The sequence below is a fragment of the Canis aureus genome, chromosome 11 (genome assembly GCF_053574225.1).
Source record: "Canis aureus isolate CA01 chromosome 11, VMU_Caureus_v.1.0, whole genome shotgun sequence".
Taxonomy (NCBI): Eukaryota; Metazoa; Chordata; class Mammalia; order Carnivora; family Canidae; genus Canis; species Canis aureus.
In genome coordinates, this window is record NC_135621.1 from 53,144,346 (window position 1) to 53,169,399 (window position 25,054).

The 25,054-nt window shown below is 43.6% G+C and overlaps 2 pseudogenes across 1 annotated transcript; one reads left to right on the forward strand and one right to left on the reverse strand.

Moving 5' to 3' along the window:
* Window positions 1-689: 689 nt before the first annotated feature.
* LOC144324407 (large ribosomal subunit protein uL16m pseudogene) lies at window positions 690-1,437 on the reverse strand (annotated as a pseudogene).
* A 5,867-nt stretch (window positions 1,438-7,304) lies between these two features.
* LOC144323072 (homeobox protein NANOG-like) lies at window positions 7,305-24,142 on the forward strand (annotated as a pseudogene). Its single transcript, XR_013388616.1, has 2 exons — window positions 7,305-7,393; window positions 20,686-24,142. The product of XR_013388616.1 is annotated as a homeobox protein NANOG-like (transcript).
* Window positions 24,143-25,054: the final 912 nt, after the last annotated feature.

The window sequence follows — 25,054 nt, forward strand, 5'->3', positions numbered from 1 at the left end:
TTTTTCTGTTGATTTCTTTCCTTTGGTAATATATATTTAAGCTTCTTCCATGTCTTTTCATGGGTTGACAGATTATTTATTTTTAGCATTGAATAATATTCCATTGCCAGGATGTACCAGGTTTACTTATCCATTCACCTATTGAAGGACATCCTGGTTGCTTCCAAGTTTTGGCAATTATGAATAAAGCTGCTATAAACATCCATACGCAGGTTTTTTGTGTGGATAAAGTTTCTGTCTCCTATGAGTAAATACCAAGGGGCTCAAGTGCTAGATCATATAGTACAAGTATGTTTAGTTTCATAAGACTGTCTTCTAAAGTTGCTGTACCATTTTTGCATTCCTACCAGCAATTATGAAAGTTCCTGTTTCTCCATATCCTCACCAGCACTTGATATTGTCAGTATTCCAGATTTTGGTCATTCTAAAAGGAATGTAATGGTATCTCACTCTTTTTGGTTTGGTTGGTTGGGTTATTTTGAGGTGATACTCAAACGTCCTTTAATGTAAATATAACATACTTTTAAAAAACCAACAAATATTCACAATTTTTCAGAAATCTTTTACTCATATGCTGCTCCTTTGTTAGATTTTTAGAGCTACCCAAAGACTTTAAGGGTAGGCCAAGGGGAAGAACCATGTAGATTCTTTCTCAAGTAGCCTTTTTAGATTTATTTCTCATATTCTCACTACACATGTTTAGACATACGGAGCTTGCCCCAGTACTGCCTCTTCTAGGTCAAGTCATACGGGCTCAGGACTTTCTGTATCCCCAGCATGCTGACTGTGGCTATGAGCTCAAAGGTCCAGAGGGTTTGGTTATTCTGTTTTCATTCTTCTTGATCTTTCTTCATCTTTCCTAGAGTCTCATGGTTCACTGCCTTTGCTAGGAAGGGCAACTTGTGGTCAACCTGGTCAAGGAAACGCTGTATCTCTTTGAATTCACAACCCACACCCATGTCTACTATGAGACCACCAGCCTTCCTCTACGGGAGTCACATAATGATCAATGGCACCTTTGCCTCCTCCACCACATGCAAGTGATGGACTTGAAAGGGGCTGACTCTCTATGAGGCAAACATGTTCTTGGGGTTCATAGAGCAGTAGATTGTCAGGCACATCATTCAAAATGTCCCCAATGGAGGTAACTACCACCCAGTGCCAAGATTCCAAAACTGCCTTCTGGGAACTCAGTAGCTTCAATAGAAGGTCCTCATATGTCACTCAAGTCTTGAGGTTCTCTTCTTCCTTTTGGCACAGTGGTGCCCTTTCAACAAATCCAAGCATAGGCCTTTCAGGAATGGAAACATCCTCAAAAGTTGGCACCAGGAATAACATCTGTAGGCCAGCGCTGGTGGGAGTGGCTGCCCAAAAATCAGGCAGTGGTGCTTACAAGAGTGGCACCCTGACATAAGCCAGCAGCCACCACACGGCCATGTGGGTCAGGCCAGCCGGGGTGGCCACAGCTACCACAGCAACTACCTCTACCAGGGACAAGGGTGGCAGCACTGGAATCTGTTCAAGGCTGCTAGTATTACCTTGATTTAATTTGCATTTCCTAATGACATATGATGTTGAATATCTTTTCATATGCTTATTTGCTATCTTCTTAGATGAGGTGTCTGTTAAGGCCTTTGGTCCATTCTTTTAATCAGTTGTTTTCTTATTGAGTTTTAAGAATTTTCTGTATATTTTGGAGACCTGTCCTTTATCAGAGGTGTCTTTTGCTAATATTTTCTCCCTCTCTATGGCCTGTCTTCTCATTCTCTTGATGTTGGGTTTTGCAGAGAGAAAGGTGTTCATTTTAATGAAGTCCAGCTTGTTGATGGTTTTTTTCATGGATTGTGCCTTTGGGGTTGTATCTAAAAGTCACCACAGTTCCTAAGGTTACCCAGGTTTTCTCCTGTGTTTTCTTCTGGGAATTTTACAATTTTGCATTTTACATTTAGGTCTGTGATAATTTCTGTGAAAGGTAAGATATCTGTGTCTAGGGTTTTTGTTTTGATTTGTTGTTTTGCACATGGAAGAATATTTTCCTTTTAAGAATAGTTTTTCTTTTAATGTATATTCAATGCAGGTACAAGTGAAGAGCCGATAAGCACAAAAGAGGAAAACAACTCCATGATCTGAAGATAACTGGTACCATTTTGCAGTGAAACCTTTAGACACATGCACATAATGCAGGAATGTAACAGGATTTATTTTTTTTTAAGATTTTTATTTATTCATTCATGAGAGACACAGAGAGAGGGGCAGAGACACAGGCACAGGGAGAGGAAGGCTCCATGCAGGGAGCCCGATGTGGGACTCGATCACAGGATCCTGGGATTACGACCTGAGCCAAAGGCAGACCTTCAACCACTGAGCCACTCAGGCGTCCTTGTAACAGGATTTAAAATGAGACTTTGTGCTTACTTTCGGTTGAAGCCCTGAAGGTTGATAACAATACAATAGGTACCCAAGGACCCTATATCCCAAATATCTTAATTAAGGTGGTATGACTTCTGTTCAACTGACACAGGTAAACTGAGAGATCATGAAACAAGCTCTGCCAGCTTTGAGCAATCACCCTTCTAGCCTATAACAGTGAGGGCTGAAGAGCAGTGAAAGAAAATTCTATTGAGAGCCTGCCACCTCCAAGGGGGAGAAGAGTGCAGCCTCTCATCCCAAGCCAAGTGGGAGACCATTGAGGAGACCCAGAGAGCTAGATGTGTGTTTCCTAGAGCTTGGGGACTGGTGTCTGCCTTTTGCCAAGAGATGCTCACAGGTGAGAGATTGTAGCTGTGCCTAAGTCTGCACAACAGCAGGGGAAAGGATTGGCCTTCCTCGGTGGCAGGCAGAGATGCATCAGCTTCACTGGGACCCTGGGAACCTGAGGAGGGAGCTGGCCGGGGTAGTTTTAAAAGGGAACCACCCCACAAAACTCCTGAGCAGTAGGGCAAAGGGCCCAAAGGAGAAAGTGGAAGGGGGACTGCCAGAGACTGCATGGGCTAAGAGAACAGGAAGCTTTCGGCTGTGAGAGACACAGTCCTCCACGAGGAATCTTGGGAGCAGCCTGCAGAAGCACCTGCCAGAGAAAGAGGCTGCAGAGGTGCACGTGGGACACCCGCAGGAGCCAACGTGGTCCAGGACTGTGCCTGCTGCTGAAGATGCCGCACCCCCCCGCCCCCAGGACGTTTTAATTCTCAGAGTAAGACTGCCCAACTGACTGAAAGGGACCAGAAATGCTTTGAGACCTGCCTGAGATTCCACCCACGGGCTGCAAAAGGACAAATCCAGAGACCAGGTCCAAAGTAAATGTGGGAGAAAGGAAACAGCTGCTTTAGTATTGCCCTTGTGCCTGTCTTATTCAACAAAACAGAATGAATATCAAAATTATTTTATTTATTTATTTATTTATTTATTTATTTATTTATTTATTTATTTATTTATTTATTTAAAGATTTTATTTGTTTATTCACTAGACACACAGAGAGGCAGAGACATAGACAGAAGGGGAATCAGGCTCCCTGGGAGAGCCTGATGTGAGACTTGATCCCCAGACCCTGGGATCACATCCCGAGCTGAAGGCAGACCCTCAAGCCCTGAGCCCCCCAGGTGCCCCATAAAAATTATTTTTAAACAAGCAATGGATCATATTGGGTTCCTAGATAGATAAAATGACAAGTGTATGTAAAGCTCCTAACTTGATGTTTGGCACATAATAAATGCGCTAGTGTATTATCTATTATCATTATCATCATCATTCTTAATGATTTTGTAACTTGCCTTTTTTCACTTAATGATATATCCTAAATATATATTTTCATGCCAATAAATACAATTATGGCCCATAGCCAGAATGTGAGATCCACATTATCTGTTTATTTAGTAATGTATCCTTCTATTTATAACAGTGCCTGGCATATTGCAAGTAATCAATATAAAATTGTTCAATGAATTATTTCAAGTAGATGCAGTGTTGTTGTATGGATTGTACTATAGTCATTGATCTTCTATTTTTGGTTAGAAAACATTGCAAACAACCACATCTAGGTGCTTTTCAGTCTTTCATGGTTATAAACCAGTCTCTAACAAATATCCTTAGTTTTGTATCTTTGTGTAGATCCTTAATTATTTTCTTGGTATAAATTCTTAGAAGAGGAACTGCAGGGTCAAAAGGTATAAACATTTCATTAAAACTTTGAAAATTCTTGCCAAATTGCCCTCTGGAGGGATTTTGAGACTAAGAAAGAACTAGGAATTTCCCGAGATTATTATTTTTTTTTATCTTTGCATATCTCTGGATATTTCCCAGTTCCAAGAGTTTTGGCACAGCTTCAACACAAGAAGGGTTTCTGCAAGGTTGATCATAAAAGCATATTTCAGGAACTTATTCTAGGGTAGAGTTGACTGAGTGAAATGGAAGGAAAAACAGAGCATTTGGCAACAGAAGCAATGTGAGTAACTCCTCGTCCCAGGAAGTCTCAGCCTCGAAGAGCACGGATTTATCTCCAAGCATCTCAATGAAGATTATAGGTCAAAATACAACTATTTATTGAGCACCTACTAAGTGTGCACTGCACTGACCACTTTGGAGTGCAGTGGCCTGTCTCTGCCATTCCTCACCACACCGCACCCCCCCACTCTGCGCCCAGGCTGAGAGCTCTCCAGGGGAGAGCTTTGTTGGCTTCATCTTGCATCCCTGGCACGCAGCAGGAGAAAGGCAGTCGATGGAATACATGTTTGTAAGACTGAACAAAACTCTTCTAGGAAAATTCTAGAGGGGTTGGCACCAACTCTGTAAAGCAAACACACATACATATACTCGAATGACTAAAATCAAAAGTGAGAAACAACCACTGTCATCTTATGCTCTCACACTAGAAGTTCAGGCAGATTTTGGGTATTGAGCCCCTGCTTAGATCTACTGTCCCCGGATTCATTCAGTACCAGGGTCCAGTAAGAACTGATCATTGTAATGAGGCCGCTGTGTTCCGTTGGGTGAAATAGCAGGCAAAAATTGAAGCCATTAGAAGCTTGAGACCCTGAGCCAAAGAACTCAAAAGGTTGAATACCTCTCTTCGGATCTGTGGGCTGAATCTGCATTTGGGGCTTTGGCAGGTTCCCCGGATATTGTCAGTGGGTGAAAGAAACAATATGGCAGGAATGGCTGTCTGCCTACCCAATGTCTATTCACTCCTGCTTCTTTACTATAGAACCAATATTATTATTAGAGACAGTAAAGCCTCTAACTAAAAAATTTTATTTCCAGACCTGCTTTGAGGACAGATAGAAAGGGAGCTGCTGGGTGGGTCTTCCAGAACCATTCCTAAAGGATCCTTATCCATCTTCCTGACTTCCTTGCTTCTTTCTTCTTCGTACCCAGATCACAGACACAATAGCTGGAGCTCCAGCAGCCATTCTGCAGCCACAAACTTGAGGTCGAAAAATCAATACTAGGGATATTAAAGCAGAAAGGATAGGAGACTTGAACAGACCAGCCCAACACTACCTGCTTCCAAGCTTTGTTTTACTTGAGAGAGAAGCAAACCCCTATTTGTTTAACTACTGTCACTTGAGGATTCTCTTAGTAAAGGCTAAAGGTAATTGCTAATGGAATGACTTTCTATGGGGTGAAGGACACAGTAGTACCCCTAGGATCACTTTGTAAATTTTTTGGGGGGGAGATGTGTTTTTATTGTCACAATATACGGCACTACTTGTATTTAGTTACCAAGAGCCTGAGATGTCTTGTCCCAGATATTCATAGAGATTTAAAACAACAGCAACAAAATGTTTATGATTACCTGTGTCTTAAACATAATTGCATTTTACAAATAAATGTATTTTTTACATGGTTTCAGATATACCTACTTTTTCCAGGAATGTGACTGCCTTGTAAAACGAAAATTTGGAGGGTACCTGGGTGGCTCAGTATCTCTCCTCAAATGGATAGGTAAAATCTTTCTTTTAAAAAGATTTTTATTTATTTATTTGAGAGAGAGAGGGTGAGAGAGAGGGAGAGAGAGCACAGACAAGGGAAGCGGCAGGCAGAGGGAGAGGGAGACGCAGGGTCTCTGCTGAGCAGGGAGCCTGATGTGGGGCTTGATCCTAGAGGGGCTTGATCCCAGGGTCCTGGGATCATGACCTGAGCTGAAGGCAGACGCTCAACCAACTGAGCCACCCAGGTGCCCCTGGATAGGTAAAATCTTTAAAAAAAATTTTTTATACTGTTTTTTGGAACATTACAAAGATTTGTTCACTATTTGCAAAATTATATCACCAATGGCAGCTAGTTGTATGCAGTGTAACACACTATATTGGTCTAAGTTTATAGTCCCATCCGTGGTAAGTGTATCAATAATTACAACACTGACTCCTTTGTTTTATCTTCTATTATAGTTGAGCCTAAGCATTTCCATGTTGAAATCCATATTGCTTTATTACAAATTACCACCCTTTTATTTCTTCTTTGAATCTTTCCAGTCAAGACATTATGCTGATTTTATTTTTGAGAAGGTGTGTGGTAGGTAGGTCATATTATCTATGTATTTCATGTCAGGATCATAAAGTGTGTTCCATGAAGTGGGGAGGAGGACATTGGTCTTGCCAGTGTCTGTCGTCCTAACTCATACACACTCAGCCTCCATCTGCTTTCTTTGCCTTCGTGTGAAAAGGCAGAAAGGACTGGCAGTAGAGAGCTGAGTGTTTGGGGTCTATGCGTCAAGCAAAAGAGGCCTTTTTTTTTTTTTTTTTTTTTTTAACATTTATCTGTGGCAAGCCAGGCTTTAGGCATAAGTGCAGAAGATGCATCATGTGCACTGCCATTTGAGAGCTAATTATCTCTGAGAGAGTTGAGTGTTAATCCGTGATCCGCCACCGACAACTCCGTACACATTAGTTTTTCAGAGGACACAGAATTAGGCCAGAACTCTGTGTTGACAGAGGGGGAGGGAGAGCAAGGCACAGTTCTGGAACTCCAGGGACTGAGGAAGGAGAGAGCGGGGAGGTGAGGAAACCACAGTGGCCATCTGGGGGTAGGGGAGGAGTGCCAGGGCACTGAGGGCACCTGCAGCCAGCACGGCCAGCCCGCCGATCGCCTTGGCCACCCCTCCGGAGCGACGGAATTAACCACATCTCACACTCCTTAATTGGAGCAGATAATTGGGGAGCTGGCTTTGTGCACAGGAAGTGTGTGCAGTGAGATTTGGCGGAGTGGAACAGGAAGAATGGGGACCACCTGATTTCATCTTGTGCCAAGGAGGGCGACACAAAGCGGCAGTGTCTCCTATGAGCTTGGCGCGGGCAGATCAGGGGGACGGGGGGGCCCTGTGCAAACCGGCGGGTGGCGGATCTTCCGGGGCAGGTCGCTGGAGCAGACGACAGTCAGCAGCTCTGTGACTTTGGGCAGGTAACTTAACCACTCTGTGTGTGTTTCCTCATCTGTGAAACAACTGAGGAACTACAAATCCCCCTTAAAATTCCGTCACTCCTTTCCTGGGCAGGGGGTGGCAGGGGCATGGCCTACTTCCTTGACACCCCAGTACCCCCCCCCCCCCCCCGCGCCCGGAGGGGTGTGAAACAAATAAGGACAATCCTTGTTGGGCAGGGGGTTAAATCTTTACCTTCTCCCCAGATAAATCTCAAGGCACTTCAGACTGGGAGATACCTTGGTCAAACTTCCCGAGCCAGCCCTTGGCTGGTCTTCTCTCAGAGGTGCCGGGATAGGCACTGGTTAGAGAGGGCTGTTGCCAGGACGACAGAAACCAAACAGGGGCGAAGGTGTCATTATTTCTGAGGATGTGGTTAAGTGAGGCATTCACCTGATGACCATCCCGTGACTGTCAGGCTTCTTTTCGAGTTACTTTTTGGAATCTTCATCCCCAGAAAACCCTTTGTTGTGAAATGTGCTCAGGTCCAGAAAGCAAGTGAGGGCCAGTCAGCAATACTCCCAGTGTGAACTCTGGAATAGCATTTCTTTAGAAAGATTCATCCTCGTTTTGCTCCTGGCTTAGTGCTGCTTCTGTGATGACTGTTTCCTGGGGATTTCCAACCTGAACAGCAAGGAGCCCAGGCCCCAGCTCACGCCCACACTGAGGACAGAGACAGCTGCATTTATTCCCACAAGTGGTAGACAAAGAGAATCAAGAGACTGAACTCTTGTGACCCTGGGTGATTCTCTACTTCCCTGAGTACTGGGATAGCAACTGAGGCATTTGATGATCTCTATTGTTGAGGGAAAGTTGAGGACCAGTTGCCAAAGCACCCTGAATACCCATTCGTAACAGACATTATTACTTTCATTATTTTGTCTTTTGCTCAAAACTTCTTTTTCATGATCTAGCAATTACACATGAGACCAAATAATTTTATGAAATTATAAAATTTTAGTAAAATCATTTGGTGTAGAGTTATTCACGAATAATATCACCATTCATTAAAAATGTTTAAATGCAGAAATGCATTAGTATTTGTCTTATTAAAAAAAAAAAGTATTTGTCTTATTAAGCTTGATCATCACAAATAACTTAGTCTGAATTACAGCCAGTGTAATCTCATGAAAGTGATAAAGTAGAGGAGTACCTGGTTGGCTCAGTCAGAAGAGCATGCGACTCTTGATCTTGGGATTGTGAGTTCCAGCCCCATGTTGGGTATAGAGATTAGTTAAATAAATAAAACTTTTAAAAAAGTAATTAAGTGTAAAAAAAATATGGCCTAGCTATAAAAATCGTCAAACATCTCCAAAGAGAAAATGAAGTCTCATATGTCATTCCCACAACTAGCCTGTAACAGATTTTTTAATCAGCAAATCCATAACAACATTTTCCTCACTGAGCTGTTGTGAGGATTCAATGAGAGTATCAAGTTATTGGTGCCCAATGGGCATCTAGTAAATTATAGTTATTAATATGTTTATAGCCTCAAAACCGACACAGCTACACACAGGCACATATGTGCGTGTGCATGCACACACATTCTCTCTTCTGGTTCTTTTACAGACAGACCAACTGGTGGAGATGAATGAATACTCTCCTCAGAATGAGAGCATGAAAGGCAGTCATCTATTCTTTGCTTTTTGGGGTGGGGATCAGTATCTAAGATGAGAAACTATCCCTTCATGCCCCCAGGAATCCAGCCCTGGCTAGGTCAGCTCCTGAACTCACACTTCCAGGATAACTGGGAACACAAACCTAGTAAGTGTAAGGAACAATCCAAGACTGCACTTGAGTAAGTAACAGCTGGATTTTGCGGTGTAGGTGGGGTTTGGACTTCATGATCCATCTGGAGCAGTTTATGGGTCTGTGGCTACAAATGCTGTGCTGAAAGCTCTGTGGAAGAGGTGCACATGTGCTCTGCCTTGGAGGAGAAGTGAAGCCACCCGGTGGGGTGGGAGGCAATGTGAAGGACCAAAAAAGTCCATTTTCTCTGGGACAGGTGGACCACGAGGCTGATGACAGAGGCTTATGGTGTTATAAAAAATGGTGTCTTGGGATGGTCCCGCATCACTTTGATAAGAGATAAATTTGGGTTCCCTGAATCTTGTGTTGTAGGCCAGCCACCAACACAGGGTTCCTCACATCACATACACTTTAAGGTGTTACTTAAGTTGAAAGGTTTGGATGTTACAGATAACCCCAGCCACGTGAATTTTCAATAGCAAACTAGTGGGTAAAGTTGACAGGTTGTTCATGTTCTGTCTACTACCCTTCCCTCTGTCTGTTCTAGCCCAAAACTAATGGCTTCTTCTCCCACCTGGAAATGAGGGCTCGGTCTAAGGAAGGGGTCTGTGTTCTGTCATTGACATGGTAAAGCGAGTCAAGATGGCCAATCAATAGGTATATACATATATCCAGTGAGGTGCACAAATGTGCATTGTACAGCTTGAAGAACCTTTCAATGAGTACACCTGTGCAAACACCCCCTAGACTAAGAGTGAGAACACTTTCAGATCCTTCACAAGCACATGAGCATTTGAACCATATATTTTTTAAAGATTTTATTTACTTATTCATGAGAGATATATATATAGAGAGAGAGGCAGAGACACAGGCTGAGGGAGAAGCAGGCTCCCAGCGGGGAGCCTGATGTGGGACTCGATCCCAGGATGCCAGGATCACAACCTGAGCCAGAGGTAGACGCTCAACCACTGGGCCATCCAGGTGCCCAAACCATATTTTTATATAATAAAATGTATTTGTCCTCTGGAAAAGACATTAACTTGGGAAATAAGTGGGAGGATGGGAGAAGCTCTGTATGGATAAGACATACCAATTAGCTGATTATTATTAAGTGAACATGTACGGAGTGCCCACTGTAATCATGATTCACGTGTGTTCAAGGTTAGCCTTGGAACTGGTGTCATGACCCTCAGACTCACCTCTTTGTCTTCCCTTTAGTTTCACCACCACTGTTCTGATGAGACTCCCACGGTGTCTCCTGGACCAGTGATACAGCTTCCTAACTGGTCTCACTGCCTCCAGCTTCTCCAGCTATTTTTTAATACCATGAACCTACTCACATACTTCTCTGCTAAAGCCCCATTAGTGGGTCTCCACTGCCACAGCCTGGATCCTGTCTCCTCTCCACCATGCACCTGGCCAGAAGGTCATAACTGACTCATAACTGGCTCACTGCCACATGACCTTGTTTCTTATTCTCAAATACATGGCTTTCAGGTGCTGTTCCCTATGCCTGGAATGGCTTTCCTTGCATCGCCCCCCAAATCTTCCACTAAACCTCAGAGCATCATGTATTGCTTTCTTTTTCTCACACCCCATATCCAGTCTGCCAAGGAATCCAGGTAAATTTCGGTATATCTACTTCAGAATACCACCCCCCCCCAAAAAAAAAAAAAAAGAATACTCCCAGAATCTGCCTAGGACTTACTGTCTCCACTATGGCTAATCTCTGAGACTGTCCCTCACATCGATAATGACGCTAACTTCCTAAATGGTCCCCTGACTCCTGTCCTTGCCCTCCCACCCACTCATAGCCCGCTCTCAACACAGCAGCTAGAGTGACCTTCTTAACACGGAAGTCAGATCATGTCATACCCTGCACAAAACCATCCAAAGCAAGAGTGGGCTGAGAGGCACTCCTGCGCATGCTCTCTGTGTTTGGTGGTGTCACGTCAGTAGCTTAGAATTGGCGTGGTGTATTTACACCACAGAAATTGGCAAATGCTAAAAAAACAAAACAAAACAAACAAACAAAAAAACAGGGCTGCTGCTGCTGCTTCTTTTTTTTATTTTCTTTTCCTCAGGGTAAGAGCTAAAGTTGTCATGATGGCCTGCAAGGCCTCTGAGGTCTGACCTTGTCTCCTACTCCTTTGCTCCAGCCACACTGGCCTCCCTCCCCTTCCTCACACATGCCAGCACCCCAGGGCCTGCGTATTCCTTCTCTTCCTGGAAGTCCTTGCTCAAATGTCACCTCCTCAATGAGGCTTACCTGACTTCTTCACCATAAATGCCAACCCCGACCTTAGCTGTTCTACTTCCCCCCACAGCATTCTAACTACTATAGAATTTACTTATTGCTTCTGTTTATTATTTACAGTCTGGGCCCCCCTCCCCACTCCGAATGCCCTCTCCACGAGGGCAGGCATTGGACTCTTTTCTCCATGGATGTGATCCAGTGCCCGGCTCCCAGAAGGCCCTCAGTAAGCATCTCTTGGCTGACTGACTGACCGAATCTCCAAACGCCTACCTCCTCTCTAATAAACCTTCCCTAAGCTTTGTGCTCTCCTTCTCTCCATCCATAATTTGTCCTGATTCTTTTCCTCCACATTATACCTGCAGCTCTGAAGTGCTTCTGCGATATCATGATGATTCTCTTAGGACTGCCTCCCCCACTGGATGGCACCTCCAGCACCTCTGCCTACACGCGACCCCCACTGCAAGCTGTTAACTGAGCACATGCGTGTACACATGAATGGTAGGCAGAACACGATCCTCACACAGATTCATCTTCTCATCTGGAGCCCCCCCCCCCCCCCCCCCCCCGTGATGGTGCTGCTGGGAAGGCCTGAGGCAGGGAAGGATGGATGGGGAGCGATCATGGAGCAGCACTGAGTGCGGGGTCAGAAGGGAGTCTTCTGTGCTCTGAGCTCTGAGTAGACGGGGTTATGATTTCTTTCTATTCTGCTCTTCACACTCTCCCTCTCCCCGGCTGTTTCTCTCACCTTTCAAACCTCTGATTTTTGGGATCCCTGGGTGGCACAGCGGTTTAGCGCCTGCCTTTGGCCCAGGGTGCGATCCTGGAGACCTGGGATCGAATCCCACGTCAGGCTCCCGGTGCATGGAGCCTGCTTCTCCCTCTGCCTGTGTCTCTGCCTCTCTCTCTCTCTCTCACTGTGTGCCTATCATAAATAAAAAAATAAAAAATAAACAAACCTCTGATTTTTGATCCCAGGCTAAGTAGGGTCAGCTTTAAGTACAGGGAAAGAAGACAGCTGCCTCAGTGGTGTGATCCGGGGGCTTCAGGATAGTTCCTTGTCCCCACACACATTCTTCACTCTGGTGCCACTTTCCTTGGGTCCTTTTCTTCTTTTTCTTTCCGTTTTATTGAGATATACTTGACATACAGCAGTGAATAAGTTTAAGATGTACAGCATAATGACTTGACTTACACATCTTATGAAATGATCACCCAATTAGTTAAAATTTATCATCTCATAGATAAAAAAAAGTTTTAGATGTTTGTATGTTTTTTCTTGTGATGAGAACTCTTAGGATTTACTCTTTTAACTACTTCCAAACATATGTAACAGTGTTAGCCATAATCATTGTGTCATACATTATATCCTTGGTACTTATTTATCTTATAACTATAAGTTTGTGCCTTTTAACCACCTTCTCCAAATACCTGTCTCCCCACCCCCACCAGTTAACCGTAAGTCTGATCTCTTTTTCTATGAGTTTGGGGCTTTCTTTTACTTTTTAGATTCCAAATTGTAGCAAAGTGGCCTAGAACCCACTGGTCTTTCAGCAAATGGCCAGACAGAGCTGAGGGCCCAGGACAATCAGCTCCCTGGGTTTGTAGAGCACAAGGCAGTTTAAAGCAGGTCCCAGCCTGGGATCTTCCCCACACAGAGGCTTCTGAAAGCTGCCTGTCAGTGGCCTCCCAGGGTGCTGAGAACCAGGGAGGGGTGAGGAGGAAGGCTTGTCTGTGCCAGCGAAGCCTTGTCCACGAAGGCCAGCTCCATTTCTGCTCTGGCTGCCCAGTCTCCCCAGGTCAACAAAGGGGCTGCACCGAGCTGAGAGGCATGATTCTCTCCTCTCCCAAACATCAAGTGAAGAAGAAAGGTCCACACCCTAACTGGAAGCCTCAAGGGACCACAGGATGTCCCAACACGTCCTGTAGAAGGACTTAGTAATTTTCCAGTTACTAATTTGCCTTACCTGTTCTGTTCAAACAGGCTAATTGTTTCCTCAAAAAGACTCAAGTGTAGTGGGATGAGGTCACCAGAGACGTGCCTAAACAATTAGAAACTCTGGTTATGGGCGCGCCAGAGGACTGGTTACCAGCTACTCAGACTGTTGGACTGATTTTATCTTTCCTAAATTCGGTGAGGACGCGCCTCCTGGTGGTGATATGCGATCATACTAGGCAGGAAGAATCGTGAGCCAAGTGACTCCTTCCTTCCCCGGGTAGGAAAGTTAAGTGGGCGTAGGTGCTGCTTTTGGAACGTTCTCTGGAGGTCATATTACTATTATTTCTCAATAACTATTGATTGGTTCAAATATGAAATAAGTGTGATTAATATAATCCTTTTATAGTTGTGATCTTTGGAAAATGTGAATTTTAATCAAAGCAAAAAATCTGCCAAGACAGAAAAGAAGGAAAATTGATCTCTGGTTTGATAAGAAAAGAGAACATAACTTGAGAGATTTCATATACTCTCTTTCACACTGTGGGTATTATATTCTCTGTTTAATTAGAACAGTTCTTTTTTTTACCTTTTTTTTTTTTTACTACAAGAAATTTCAAATATGTACAAAAATAGTACAGTGAATCCACATATACTCACTGCCTAGGTTCCAGAGCTATCAGGATTTTGGCACGGTCCCTTTTTATATCCCATTAAGGTTTTTTAGTTGCTTTCCCCCCTTAAATATTATAGCCTAGACATCATGTTACTGTACCCTAAATATTTCAGGATGCATTTCTAAAAACTGGGCATTTTCTTACATAAACACATGCCATTTTCACATCTAAAAATTCATAATCCCTTGGAGTCATCTACACGCCCATACAGTCCACATTTAAGTCTCCTCGAATATAAAACTCTCTTTTTGCAACAGTTTGTGAATCCAAGAAGTCCACGCACCACATTTGGTTGTTTGGTTCTCCCTCTCTCTTACTTTCTCTCCTTCTCTCAAGCTCCCTCCCTCCTTCCGTCTTAATTAACTTATCTTTACACAGAGAGAAATGCACTGGTATTAAGCATATAGGTCGGAGAGTTTGGATAAATGCATACACCTGGTAGCCCATATCCTTATCAAGATAGATAATGTTTCCATCACCCCAGAAAGTTTCCCCCTATGCTTTCACAGACAACTCTCCCTTCGCCCCCAACCACTGCTCTGACCTCTCTCAGCATGGGTGAGTTTTGCCTCTTTCTTGTTTTATGTAGCTACTTGCGCTCAGCATAATATTTTCAACGTTCGTCCCTGTTGTTAAAGGTCTCTGTTATTGTGAGTTACATTCTATCTTACACGTGTACCACAGTTTGCTTGTGCACAGTCCTGCCGCTGGACATTGGAGTACTTTCCAGTGTGGGCTACTGTGAAAAAAGCTGCTATGGATATTTTTTTTTAAAGATTTTATTTATTTATTCATGAGAGACAGAGAGAGAGAGAGAGAGAGAGAGAGAGAGAGAGAGGCAGAGACCCAGGCAGAGGGAGAAGCAGGCTCCTCACAGGGAGCCTGACGTGGGACTCGATCTCAGGTCTCCAGGATCAGGCCCTGGGCTGAAGGCAGCACTAAACCACTGAGCCACCCGGGCTGCCCTTGCTATGGATATTTTTGTATTGATCTTTTTGTGGGCATATGTTTTCATTTCTCCTGGGGAAGTACCCCGGAGTAGAATAACTTGCCACAGTGAATGTGTATGTTTCACTTAGTAAGGAAACCCCGAGTCTCTTCTCCTGAGCACACCCTGCTTTACCACTTTCTGGTCGTCTGACTGTTCTGCATCCTGCCTACGTCCAGCAGCTTCCCTGAGGTGTTCCGTACCTTGTCCCTCTACCCCTGGGTTGCCTATAAACTAGAAGTTTGATCTAAAAATCTGGATGAGGGCAGCCCCAGTGGCTCAGCAGTTTAGCGCTGCCTGATCAGCCCAGGGCCTGATCCCGGAGGCCTGGGATCGAGTTCCACGTCGGGCTCCCTGCATGGAGCCTGCTTCTCCCTCTGCCTGTGTCTCTGCCTCTCTCTGTGTGTCTCGAATGAATGAATGAATGAATGAATAAATAAATAAATAAAGTCTTTAAAAAAAAACCTGGATGGGATTCAGTTTAAATCCTTCAGCAAGAATGCTTCAGAAGTGATGTCATGTACTCCATCCTACAACTCATTGGAAGGTACATAAGTGACACGATTATGTCACTCCCAATTAAGACACTAAGACTGATCAGTAGATCCAGCGGGGGGCAGCCTGATCCCCCCCAGTGTAAACGTCCCCCATCAATCCCGTATCTAATTGTTTTGAATCATCTTTGCCTTGAATTTTTGTTAGGGATTGCAAAATGTTAATGTGTTTAAAAATTCTATCAACCCTCCACATTTATCACATGGGATTCTTCTGTAAAAAGGTAACTTTCCTTAACAATTTTCCTTCACTGTTGTGTAGGACAGGAAAGAAAAATACTTCGCTATTTGTCTATAATGTGCTAGTGAAAATTTTTAGTTTGGCTTATTGATTGTTAGAAACTTAAAAAGGTTCTGACAAGAAAAGCTCTCCTAATCAAGTGTTCCTCAAAGCATAAGAATTCCCTTGCTTCGCTTGAAGAAAACCGTGCATGAGATAGAGGAACACTGACCTGGCAATGGACCTGGAGAGACTGTGAGCTAAAGAGTAACAATTGTTGGGGCCTGTGGGCAGCTCAGTCACTTAAGCTGTGGACTCTGAATTTCTGCTCAGGTCATGATCTCAGGGTTCTGGAATCGAGCCACACTCTGCTGAAGGATTCTCTCTCTCCTCCCTCCCCCGTCCCTCCCCCCACTCATGTGCATACACACTCTGTCTCTCTAAAATAAATAAATCTTTAAAAAGAATAATAATTGTAATGATAATAGTTACTAACATTGATGGAACATTTCCTATTGAATTAAGTTAATGAACTAATAATGACATTTAATTAATTTCATAATAATTAAATAGTTACAGAGTAAAGAGTACTAGTCATTGTGCAACCCACGGGCTCTATTCAGGTTAGGTTTCACTTTTTTGTTTTTTAAGACTTATTTATTTGAGAGAGAAAGAGTGTGAGCAAGGGAGGGGCAGAGGGAGAGGGAGAATGTCCAGCAGACTTCCCGCAGAGCATGGAGTACCCAGCCCTATGTAGGGCTGACTGCAGGACCCTGAGATCATGATCTGAGGCAAAAACAAGAGTCCGATGCTTAACTAGATGAGCCACCCAGGTGCCCTATGTATCACTTTTTAACTCTGAAAAAAACCACGGATTCATCTCTTTGTTCAGTTGACAATTATTGAACACTCCTTCAGGAAAGCAAAGATGAATTAGACTCAGACCCTGTGAGGCCTCAAGGGGTCTCGCAGATGAATTTTGCATCAGCGGTTCCTGGGACTTGCCTTGTACAGGTGTTCACGGCCTTTGTTACGAGACACATAAGAACACACTGCAGTAACAGGCAGCACTCCACAATCAGATGTCACCTGCCCCTATACACAGGTGGCCAACGTAGCACTGGGGGAAAGCCCAGATTAAGTAGTATTTGCTTTTTTCCCCATCATAAACTGTAAATACTCTCATCATGGCCAGGTACAGCTATCAACATCATGCCACTAAATGCAGAATTATAAACCTATGCATAACACACCATTATATAGTAACTGCATCACAGAGATACACTAAAAGTAAATGCCTTTAGAGCACAGATAATGGTTAACTTTGATATAGCAAAATAAAAAAATGATGAGTTTTAAGTATTTATGTTTATAATATAACTTATTTAATTATACGTTTATATAATTTAATTTTTTTAAAGATTTTATTTATTCATGAGAGACACAGAGAGAGAGAGAGAGAGAATGAGGCACAGACACAGGCAGAGAGAGAAGCAGGCTCCATTCCATGCAGGGAGCCTGATGTGGGACTGGATCCCGGGTCTCCAGGACCACACACTGGGCTAACGGTGACGCTAAACTGCTGAGCCACCCAGGCTGACCTATAATTTAATTTTTAATAATGGCTGTATTGAATAACTGGCTTGCACAATTTCTAAAAATTTAAGTTGGCCCTGACAAGTTAGTGTGAGTTTGCTCCAGCCAACCACTGTTTTACCCATTGCAATACTGCAGTGTAGCCATTGTAGTATAAAATATATGCCTGGGGACTTAGAAAAATGTGACTGGGATGATGCTCTGAGCCTAGGATGGTCAATGGCCTCAGGACTCAGTAGAAGAAAGGAGCTAGGAGTAGCATTATGAGTTACGTCCTTATCTCGGCAATGGGGGGTTGTCATCTCCTTTTACTGGTGTAACAAATTAGTCCAAACTTAGTGGTTTAAAATAACACAAATTTATTATGTCACAGTTCTGGAGGTCAGAAGTCAGGAAGAGGTCTCACTGAACTAAAATCAATGTGTTGGCAGGGCTGTGTTCCTTGTGGAGGCCCCAGGAAGAATCCTTTTTTTCCTTTCTCCAGCTTCTAGGGGCCACCAGCTTTCCCTGGTTTGTGGCCTCCCTCCTCCATCTGCAAAGCCAGTAGCATTGGGCCGATGCCTTGTCACACTGCCACCTCTCTGGTTCTCTCTTTGGCTAGCTGATTAGCAGCCTTAATTCTCCTTTGCCATGTGACCTGATGTATACATAAGTGCCACAGACTAGAATGTGGACATCTCTGGGAGGTGTTATTCTGCCTCATGCAGGGATGTGGAGAGATATTTGCAGCTAGTTCTCCGCAGACCGCATTCCTGGAGGCCTGCTGGAGAAGGTATTTGGAGTCCTACAAGGTGAGATGCAAGGTGGATTTCATAAAAGCTGCTGATTTGCCTCTAGTAATTTCAGGTAGCAGTAAGTGTTACAAAGAAAATGCAACAATAGAGCAGAGAGAGGTGAGAGGAGGTATTTTAATAGATGGTCAGAGAGATCTCTGAAGTGGTGATGTGTGGGCTAAGACCTGAATGATGAGAAGGAGGCTGCCATTCCCAGATCTGAGAGAGGCTGGCCAAGTATAATGAGCGGTGGCACCAAGGAGGAGGTGGTGTGGTTGGGATCTAGGACATTCAAACCATCCTAAATAAGTACAGTGGGTTCACTGTCCAAACTCAACTTTAGGTAAGTCTCCTATCCAGTTCCCACTCTCAACCACATCTGTCCTCTTACATTCTTCCTACAGAGAAATTCTGACATGCCACTGGAGAAAAACAAGTACCAAGTTTCTGAAGATTAGTATGTTTGAGAAACAGAAAGGAGAGCAGTATAGGAGATGAGGAGATTGTTCTAATATTGGCCCCCAGTGGATCAGGCTTCCCTTTGTCCACATCCTTTTGTAATGAACGTTCCTGCTCCTTCCCTCAAAAGGTGATGTGTCTTTCTTCACTCCATGAATCTGCTCTTGTTTTGTAACTTGCTTTTTTTTTTAAATATTTGTTTATTTGAGAGAGAGAGAGAGAGAGAGAGAGAATGCAGTGGGGAGGGGTAGAGGAAGAGGACGAGAATCTCAAGTAGACTCCCTGGGGCTTGATGTGGTGCTCAATCCCACAACCCATTAGATCATGACCTGGGCTGAAATCACAAGTCGAACACTCAACCAACTGAGCCCCCCAGTTATCCTGATTTGTTTTGATCGATAGAATATGGCAGAAGTAATGCACACATTCCAGAGCCCAGACCTTAAGGAACCTTTAGATTTTGCCATCACTTTCTCGGAACCTCTCTGTGCTGCAGAGAAGCTCACTAAGCTTACTAAGAGGCCACAAGGAGAAGCACTGAGGAGCCCAGCCAAGAGCCAACACCAACTGCCTGATAGGTAAATGAAGCATTTGGACCCTCTGTCTGCTGCTGCACCATCAAGATGACTGCAGCTGTGTGAGTGGTCTTAAGAGAGACCAGCAGAAAACCCCACAGAATCATGAGAAATAATAAAGTGTTACTGTTTTAGGTCACCAAGTTTTGAGGTATCTTGTTATGCAGCAATGGATAACTGCTACATGAAGTGAGGAGACCACAGGGACAAGGTCACATAAAGGGTTATTAGCATGGTAAAGAATCTTAATTTTGTTCTATGTGTTCTTGGGAATTGTGAGGATTTTAAGAAGAGTGGTATGTTTTAAAAGATCACTCTTGGGGGCGCCTGGATGACTTAGTTAAGTGACTTTTTTTTAAAGATTTTATTTATTTATTCGAGAGAGAGAGAGAGACAGAGAGACAGAGACACAGGCAGAGGGAGAAGCAGGCTCCAAGCAGGGAGCCCGACACGGGACTCTAACCCGCTGAGCCACCCGGGCTGCCCAGTGTCTGACTCTTGATCTCAACTTGGGTCGTGATCTCAGGAGCGGGGGTTCAAGCCCCATGAAAAAAGATCACTCTGGATGCTATGTGGAGGAAAGATTGTAATTGGGCAAGAATGGAAGCAGGGAGACCAGCTGGGAGGCTTTTTCAGGCATCCAGACAAGAGATGACAGCGATGGAGATGGGAAATATTGGAGAGGTTTGGGTCCTGCTAATGGATTGGCTTGGAAAGAATCTTTTTTTCCTGAAATGCAGGGCTATATAAATATATGTACTATGTATGTGGCAAGTCAGGATTTTTTCTGTGCCATCGGTGGAGAGGGGGAGTTCTTGGCAAGCAAAAGTAAAGAGACAGAGACTTGGTAGCCTGACAAGCACTGAAGTTATGTTTTGGGATGCAGTCAACATTAGCAATTTTTTTCTTAAATAAAATAAAAAATAGAGGGCCTTACATGTGCTCTGCTCTGAAGACTCTGACAGGCCAAAAGACTCCACTGAGCTCATGGAATGGAGTGCTGCCCTGGGAGGATGGGCTGCAGAGGAGAAAGTGTGGAAACATAGAAGAGGGACACTGGAGGAAGGAGAAGAGAGGAAGACATCCCAGAGAGGGAGGGCAAAACTGGAAACCCATCCAGGACAAAGTCTAACTGCGAGAAACGCAATGGGGAAAGTAAAGAAATGCTCTGTGTTTGTGGGAGTGTGATGAGACTGTTTTCCTTCTGGGGATGGACAGTCCCCCAGGCCATTCCAGGTGCTGCAAGCCCATCTGGGGCTGACCTGGATGTGTGTGTATTCCCAGGCATCACTCAGTGTAAAAGGCTAAATAAAATCTGGTTCTCGTCCTAGAGTTTTGCAGTTTACTTGAGGGAACATGTCTTAATACATGGTGTAGTAACAATATAAAGAAAACAAATGCTGACCTATGGCTGGATTGGGCTGGTTGGCTTTTGGTATTGCAGTGGTGACCCACTTCAGCCTTTCTGATACTCTTTTTTTTTTTTTTTAAGTCCAGCTCCAGACTCAGCACAGAGCCAAACATGGAGCTTGAACTACAACCTCAAGATCAACACCTGAACTGACATCAACAGTCAGACACTTAACTGACTGAACTACCCAGGCACCTTCCCCCCTCATCTTTCTGATACTCTTACATCTGGAGATCTTCATGTTCTCTAAGCTCTTCCACTTAGATACATGATACATAAACCTGGGCCTTTCTTACAATCTCACTCTTTTTTTCCCCCTCTACTTTCAACTTAGCATTATGAGTATGGATCCCACTCACCCCCAATGCCCTCCTGGCCCTGAAGCATCCAGTCCTAGGGACTCTTCTCCAATGCCTGAGATTTATGGGCCTGAAGAAAATTATGTATCCTTGCAAATGTCATCTGCTGAGACACCCCACGTGATGGAGACCATCGCTCCTCTTCCTTCCTCAATGGATCTGCTTATTCGGGACAGCACCAATTCTTCCACCAGTCCCAGAGTAAAACTACTACCCACTTCTGTAGAGGAAAGCAGTGAAGAAGGAAGATGCAGCCCAGGGCAAGAAACAGAAGATCAGAACTGTGTTCTCTCAGACCCAGCTACATGCGCTCGATGATAGATTCCAGAGACAGAAATACCTCAGTCTCCAATAGGTGCAAGAACATTCCAATATTCAGAACCGTAGTTATGAGCAGGTTAAGACCTGGTTCCAGAACCAGGGAATGAAATGTAAGAGGTGGCCAAACAACAACTGGCCAGAGAATAGCAATAGTGTGACTCAAAACAACTCAGCAACTACAGAATGCCAGGCTTCTGTTCCTATCACCAGAGATACCTGATGGACACTTCTGGAAACCATCGAATATGGAGCAACCAGATCTGGAACAGCCAGTCTTGGAGAACCATTCCTGGAACAATCAGACCTGGGACCTCCACACCTAGAGCAGTCAGCTCCACAATTGTAAAGAGGAATTCCTGTAGCTCCAGATCCAGTTCCAGCAAAATTCTATTGGCTATTTGGAGTTCATCTTAGAAACTGCTGGGGAAAGCCATAGTGTAAGGCTGCAAACCGCTAAGTATTTCAGTACCCAGCAAATAATGGATTTATTCCCAAATTACTCTGTGAACATACAGCCTGGAAGATATGTGACCATGAGTATATTATTCAATCTCAGTTTGGGCAGTGGCTGTATTACTTCTTCTAGGATTTGTATTTTAGGGTCCTGTATCTCTATTTTGACATTCTGTATCTCATTATGCTTATTGGGTCAATTGAGGGGGGGTGATTGGAGTCTAATCAAAGAGGTTTTAGTAACATTGGCTGCTATGGGCAACATGATGAAAGATGTTTCTGGCTGTAGATAACTGGATATAATATTAATTTGGATATCTTTAGGCTCTAGAATCTAACACTCAAGAATAGGAAGTAAAAATACAAAGATGTGCTGAAGGATTATTTTCATTTTCTGAGATTGTCAGGCTTTACTTGTTAATAGCCTCGTTATGGTGAAGGGTTAAACTGTAATGTGCCTCATTGATTTCCTCTGCCCTCTGCTGTTTTGCTACAACTCCTAATTTGTTCGGTATTCTGGTATTTGTAGGAAGATGTTTTGTATTTTAGTTTATCATGATAATAGTACCAGTTTGTCTGGTTGGTTTATAGGTTTAAGTACAAATAAATAAAATACCTATTCAAAAAAAAAAAAAAAAAAAGAAAAGAAGTGCCAATAATGGTCCAGCTTTTAAAAATGCTGAAGGATTTAAAAAGGTAACTGAGAGAGAGGGAAGGAGTTAATGTTGCAAAGCACGTGTCCAGATGGTGGGGAACAGAGAAGCCATTTAGAGTAACAGAAGGGGTGCCCTCACAGGTGGAAGGGTGTTGGGGATAGTGATTGAAAATCACAAGCAGTGAAGTAGAATGTGGGAAAGATGGATGAAGCCCAAGGATTCAGGTGTTTTCCTATGGAAATAGGAAACTGTTCCTAATGTATGAAACTAGCAATCTGTGGCAACAAGGAGAGTAGCCTAGAGTCAGGGAGGACAGTTTGGAGGCCATTTTTAGGTAGATTGGTTGCCTCAGCTGTGGCCTGCTGATAGGAACCATTTGTAGAGCTGCAGAGAAAGGCAATACAAACCTGTCCCTAACCAGCCACTTACAGAGTCCAAGGGCTTGCGTCTTTACTCTGATCCTCTGTGTGACACTGGCAAGGAATAAGATGGTGAAATTTGCAGTACAGTATGCAAATAAACAATGGGGAAGGGTAAAGCATCTTGAAAAATTGAGGATATCAATAAGTACATGAAAGGATGTTCAACATCATAGGCATTAGGAAAATGCAAATCAGAACCACACGAGATACTACTTCATACCCATTAGGGTGGCTATTATTTTAAAAATGTTTATTTATGCATGAATGGATAAGTAAGATGTGGTTGTATTATTCAGCCTCGAAATGGAATGTGATTCTGACACATGCTACCACATGGTTGAAATGTGAAGATCATATGCTAAGTAAAATAAGCCAGACACAAAAGGACAAAGATTGTAGAATTCCATTTGTATGAGATACTAGATTAGTCAAATTCATAGAAAAAGAAAATAGGCTGGTGGCTGTCAAGGGTTGGGGGGACAGGGGAATATGGAGTTAAGGCTTAACAATATGGAGTTTCAGTTTGGAAAGATGAAAAAGTTCTGGAGATGGGTGGTGATGAGGGTTGCACAAAAATATGAGTGTACTTATTGCCACTGAATGTATGCCTAAAAAATAGTTAAAATGGTAATTTTTTTGTTATGCATGTTCTACTACACACACACACACACACACACACACACACACTGAGGATGCCCATACTGCAGAATTGAGGAGTGGACTTTCAAAAATGTGAGAGTAGGGGTACTTCAGTTGGTTGAGCATCTGCCTTTGGCTCAGGTCATGATCCCAGGGTCCCAGGATCAAGTCCCACATCAGGCTCCCTGCTTCATGGGGAGCCTATGTGTCTCTCTGCCTCTGCCTACCACTCCCCCTGCTTGTGCTCTCTCTCTTTGTCAAATAAATAAGTAAAAAAATTTTAAAAAAAAATTTTTTAAATGTGAATTAAGTCTTTACTCTCCACCTCTCTATCTCCCCTCATCCCTTGCCAAAAGGCCAAACTTAAAAGTTAGTACATGGAGCACCTGGCTGGCTCAATTGGTGGAGCATGAGACTCTTGATCTCAGGTCAAGAGTTCAAGCTCCATGTTGGGCATAGATTTTACTTAAAATAAAGAAACAAACCACTGTAACATGTCCTCCCATTTCTGGTCTTATTACCCATTGTCCCTCAATATACATCCTTTGTTTTTATAGCCATTGTATAGGCCAACACTCCAGAGAAAGAGCAAAATTAGAATTTAAAGGCAGAAGAATGGAGAAAGAAAAGACTCCATGCTTAAGCAAATGAAACTCTTTAAAACCACAGTCCAATATTATCAAGATTAACATCTAGTAGATTATCAAGATGATCAAGATTGACATGTTGCTTGTATTGCTCTTGTTATGATACATGACATGTTAAGAATGGCACTTTACCTCTTTGATCTTTTCTCCAAAAATCTTTTTTTTTTTTTAAAGATTTTATTTATTCATGATAGTCACAGAGAGAGAGAGAGAGAGAGAGAGGCAGAGACATAGGCAGAGGGAGAAGCAGGCTCCATGCACCGGGAGCCCGATGTGGGATTCAATCCCGGGTCTCCAGGATCGCGCCCTGGGCCAAAGGCAGGCGCCAAACCGCTGCGCCACCCAGGGATCCCCTTTTTTCCAAAAATCTAACCCCAGTCTAAACATGAGAAAACATTAGACAAATCCCAACTGAGGCACACTCTACAAAATACTTGACTGGTACTCCTCAAAAGGGTCACCAAAAACAAGGAAAGTCTGAGAAACTGTTACAGCCAAGAGGACCAGAAAAGGGACATCAGGAGATGGTAGCTGCACTTGTGGGAAGCACAGCATGGTGGATAGGCTTGCTGCATCCTGATGTTGTACACCTGAAACTAATGTAACATTGTGTCAACTATACTTCAATTTTAAAAAGATATGTATTTGAATTTGAAAATTCTCTTGCTAGAAGAGTAAATACAAAGTTATAATATGAGGGGCACCTGGCTGTCTCAGTCTGTTAAGCGTCTGCCTTCAGCTCAGGTCAAGATCTTAGGGTCCCAGGATTGAGGGATCCAGCTCCCTGCTGGGCTCCCTGCCTCCTCCTCTCCCTCTTGATTTTGGCTCAGCTCCTGATCTCAGCATCTTGAGATCAAGCCCTGTGTTCAGCTCTGCGTGAGAGTCTCTCTCTCCTTCCCTCTGCCCCTCCTGCTCATGCTCTCTCTTTCTCTCTCTCAAATAAATAAATAAAT